Source organism: Podarcis erhardii (assembly GCF_964252035.2).
Source record: "Podarcis erhardii genome assembly, chromosome: 7".
NCBI classification, from domain to species: domain Eukaryota; kingdom Metazoa; phylum Chordata; class Lepidosauria; order Squamata; family Lacertidae; genus Podarcis; species Podarcis erhardii.
The window spans coordinates 83,832,686-83,837,918 of record NC_138511.1 but is presented as its reverse complement, the minus strand read 5'-3'; positions in this window follow the sequence as shown (position 1 = coordinate 83,837,918).

Genomic DNA, 5,233 nt, shown 5'->3' with positions numbered 1-5,233 from the left:
AGAAACCATCTTCCTTCCTTTGAATGTGAGTCAGGAAGAAGACATTTATTTCACTGATTCAGAGTTCGGAGACTCCAATTTTTTCCCCCTTGTCATACCAGCAAAGAATTAAATTATTGTTTTGTTTATTAAATTTGTATGATACTGCCCTTCATCCGGGGATCTCAGGGCACTTCATGACATAAAAGATACTTCTTTTCTCTCAATGTCCAGGAGTAGATGCAAGAAACACTGGGATGACCACGAGCGACTCATTCAAAACCATGAGCAGGATGTGTGGACGCCTAATGGGCTGAGCTGAATCTAGGAATGTGCAGAGCTGTCCACGTTTGTTTCTCATTTCCCATTCTCCATATTTTTGCATCAGTTTGCACGAGAAGACAAACCTAGACAGCATCTTAAAAAGCAGAGACATCACCTTGCCAACAAAGGTCCATATAGTTAAAGCTACGGTTTCCCCAGTAGTGATGTATGGAAGTGAGAGCTGGACCATAAAGAAGGCTGATCGCCGAAGAATTGATGCTTTTGAATTATGGTGCTGGAGGAGACTCTTGAGAGTCCCATGGACTGCAAGATCAAACCTCTCCATTCTGAAGGAAATCAGCCCTGAGTGCTCACTGGAAGGACAGATCCTGAAGCTGAGACTCCAATACTTTGGCCACCTCATGAGAAGAGAAGACTCCCTGAAAAAGACCCTGATGTTGGGAAAGATGAAGGGCACAAGGAGAAGGGGACGACAGAGGACGAGATGGTTGGACAGTGTTCTCGAAGCTACCAGCATGAGTTTGACCAAACTGTGGGAGGCAGTGGAAGACAGGAGTGCCTGGCGTGCTCTGGTCCATGGGGTCACGAAGAGTCGGACATGACTAAACGACTAAACAACTTGCATGAGAAAATCAGAACGCCTGAAAATTCACAGCTCATTAGTGTGAATTTCTCCAAATTCTGTATACACATGTTTCTATGTAATTTCTCCTAATTTACATATTTTGCAAAGCAATTTCCCCTACTGGACATTTTGACGCTATTTCCACTATACATGCATTTGTATGGGAGAATGTGATGCTGATGACCAATATCAAGGCCCATGCGGCTTGAGCACAGATTTATGGGAGCGAATTCGAATTGAATATCCTTTATTAGGCATAGCAAACCACACATTATCAAACAGACACTGTATACAAATTTTGCAAAATATGAGCTCAACATAACAAGGTTTTTCCCAGCCAGATCTTTAACTCCAGAGAAAATCAATTTGCATAAATAATACAATACAACACTACCACATCACCGATCAGTTAAGAACCACTAAATCTCTTTATAATGGCCCAGTCTTTCTACATGGACAGCACTCAAAAATTCAGCCACTATTAAAGTAATTTGATCATTCCTGTCCGAGAGCAGGTCCAGAACCATTGGTAGCATAGAATTGAGCCTGTTGAGTTGTAAGGCCTCTAATAATTGTCTTCTGGCGTAAATGCCAGAATCACAAGAAAAGAAAATATGCTCCAAAGTATCAGGTTCCTGTTTACTACATTTGCAGAGATGCTCTGATTCTGGGAGAGCTAAATATCTATGGAAGCGAATTGTGGGCAGCTTCTACCCAACAGAAGCGACATCTCCAGGCCTTCCATTTGCACTGTGTCGGGAAGAATTGGGGCATCATATGGCAGGACAAAGAAAGATACCCACATTCCTTGCCTGTGCACACTCCTGCCTCAGCGACACCGATGCTGGCTTAGTCATGTCCACAGAATTGAAGATGGGCTCCTCAGGGATGTGCTCTGTGGGGAGCTGGCTTCAGGCAGAACTCTGTGTTACAAAGATGTCTGCAAATGTGACATGGAGGTTGGCAGCATTAACCGTAGCAACTTGGAGACAAGACAGTTCATGCACCCATAGCAGTGACCAGGGGAGATGTGACCGCTGGGAGGAAGGCAGAGAGAAGAAATGCTGTGGTGCATCTATAGCAGCAAAACCCGACGCCTTCCTCTGCCCCAGCTGCAACAAAACATGTCTCTCCCATATTGGCCTTTACAGTCCCATCAGGCACTGTGAATCTCCAATGGTTAGACTTTGCCCCCGATGGCACACTCTTCCATTGTCTCTTGAGACAGACAGATGATAACAAGAATCTAGCTAAGGTACTACTGGACAATTTATTTATTTATATATATATGTATTTCAACTGCGTCAGACTAACACGGCTACCTACCTGAATCTACAGTGAGGGGGGGGGGAGTATTTGATCCCCTGCTAAATTTGCCTGTTTGCCCTCTGACGGAGTCATCTTTTGCAAAGGGATCAAATACTTATTTCACTCATTATAACGCACATCAATCTCTGACTTTTGTCTTCTGAGTTTCTGGGGGTTTTCCTGTTGTTATTCCGTCTCTCACAGCTACAATAAACCTACCATTAAAATTATGGACTGGTCGTTTCTTCGTCAGAGGGCAAATGGGCAAGTTTAGCAGGGGATCAAATACTCCCCCCCCCCACTGTAGCTAAGGTGCTACTGGACAATTTTTTATTTTTATATATATTTCGACTGCGTCAGACGAACATGGCTACCTACCTGAATATAAAAAGATGCTAACAAGGTCACTCCAGCATGCGAAGAACTGCATTGCAAAATTACTGTGTTTCAGTTGGTGTGTTATTGTGGAAAGTGTGAATTAGGCAGGTTAGTCTTTAAATGTGCCCTACCCCACCCCTTAGCTGCAAGACACCTATGGCTGCCAGACATTTATTTTTTTTAACTACAACTCTCTCCCATACGCTTTAGCAATAGCCTGGCTTGCAGAAATGCAACAGGCAAAGCTTTTTCTGTCCCGTTATCTTTATGCTAGGAAAAATTACACCTGCTACATTTCTGCATGCCAGGTGGCTTCTAGCGGCACAGGAGCAGGCCAGAAAAAAAAGCTGGCGATTTTAATGTTGCACAAACACGGAATCTGCCACTGAGTTCCTGACCACAAATAGTGTCCACAGGTATATTCCCTGAGCATAAACATGTCCCTTTTCTGAATCAAAGTTTCCCTCAAACTGTACTGTCATGAGTTGGAGCATTCTTGATTTTAAAAACATGTCTTTGGTTGCTTTCAGGATGGCTATGCCCTGCCTCCATGGTCAGAGGCAAGAATGGTTCTGAATATCAGATGCTGGAAACAAAACACATCTCTCTCTCTCTGTGTGTGTTTTTACAGACATCTGCCTGCGGGTTTCCTACATGCATTTGGTTTCCTCTGTGAGAAAAGGATGCTGGACTATGTGGGCCATTGACCTGATAATAATAATATTAAATGTTATTTATACCCCGCCCTCCCCAGCCAGAGCCAGGCTGAAGGCGTCTAACACCAATAAAATCACAGTAAAAACATAATAGGAGAAAAAAAGGGGGGAAGAACCCCCCCAATTTAAAATACAGGTTAAAATGCAATTTTAAATGCAGCCTCATTTTAAAGTAGCTGATAAATCATAAGGGGAGGGAAACATGGGTCAGACTGAGTCCAAACCAAAGGCCAGGCGGAACAGCTCTGTCTTGCAGGCCCTGCGGAAAGATTTCAAGTCCCGCAGGGCCCTAGTCTCTTGTGACAGAGCCTTCCACCACGTTGGGGCCAGTGCTGAAAAGGCCCTGGCCCTAGTTGAAACCAATCTAACCTCCTTGAGGCTTGGGACCTCCAAAGTGTTGTTATTTGTGGACCTTAAGGTCCTCTGCAGGGCATTCCAGGAGAGGCGGTCCCGTAGGTACGAGGGTCCTAGGCCGCATAGGGCTTTAAAGATCCAGCAGGCTTGTGTTTGGTTCTCAGGGTCTCCCAGGCATCCTGCTCATTGAGCATTCACACTAATTTGTGCAAAGTTTGCATGCAGATTATACAATAGGTGTTGGGAACCCTTTGCCCTCCAGACATTTCTGAACTACAACTCCCATCAGCACCAGCAAGCATGACCAATGGCCAATTCTGCAACGTCTGGAAGGCAAAGGGTTCCCAACACCTGTTATACAACATTGCTTATTGAGCATCCATTCTGATTTGTTTGCAAGGAGGTTACATGACTTTTCATCAGGCCACAGTTATCCTGCACTTTCTAGCATGTTTCCTCCCTCACTTCCCTTATTGTGTGGTGTTGTTGTTGTTGTTTAGTCATGTCCGACTCTTTGTGACCCCCTGGACCAGAGCACGCCAGGCACTCCTGTCTTCCACTGCCTCCCACAGTTTAGCCAAACTCATGCTGGTAGCTTCGAGAACACTGTCCAACCATCTCGTCCTCTGTCGTCCCCTTCTCCTTGTGCCCCCCATCTTTCCCAACATCAGGGTCTTTTCCAGGGAGTCTTCTCTTCTCATGAGGTGGCCAAAGTATTGGAGTCTCAGCTTCAGGATCTGTCCTTCCAGTGAGCACTCAGGGCTGATATCCTTCAGAATGGATCGGTTTGATCTTCTTGCAGTCCATGGGACTCTCAAGAGTCTCCTCCAGCACCATAATTAGAGCCCAATATTTTGAGGAAGTGGGTTTTGTTGTGATGTGGGGTTTGTGATTTCAGTTCTCTTGACATAATATGCTGGAGACAGTTCTCTAGTAACACTTCTTTATTAAAGCAATAAGACTGAGACCTGAGGAGGGGAGAGCTACATTTATAGGGACAGGGAACTAGCTAGAAAGGATACATTTTGGAGGGACCAATATCAGGCAATCACAGTCCTGCCTTTTGGAGGCAACCAATAAGACAGAGGATCCAAATACAGCAGCTTAAATGAACCAATAGTAGCTGTACCCATGGAACCAAAAGGCAGTTACTTTACCCTAATGCAAATACAGACAATAATAATACAGATATAAAATTCTTTGACTCAATACACAACAGGTTTATTGCACTCGAGTAGCAAAGCAACTATAACCGTGTAGCCTCAATTTGCTGGTATGTGATTGAATCCCACCTGAAAAGAGTGTTGTTCTGGAAGTGCTTTTGGCCTTTTGCAAGTCATTTATCAGAAGGTGGGACTTTGATCTCGAGCCTTACCCTTAAGCAACAACAGATCGCTCAGAATCATTTAACGGGTGAGTTGCTACGCTTTCACTGTTAAGAGCTCCTGAGTTATGCACTCTAGGTTTGCGAATGTAAAGCATGTTGGCAGAGTAAGGAGATTGCATTAAAGAACCAAAGTTATGTTACACAACTCTACGGTAAGGCCTCTCCACTACTCATTTTCCAGCAGCAACACTTGACGGCTGA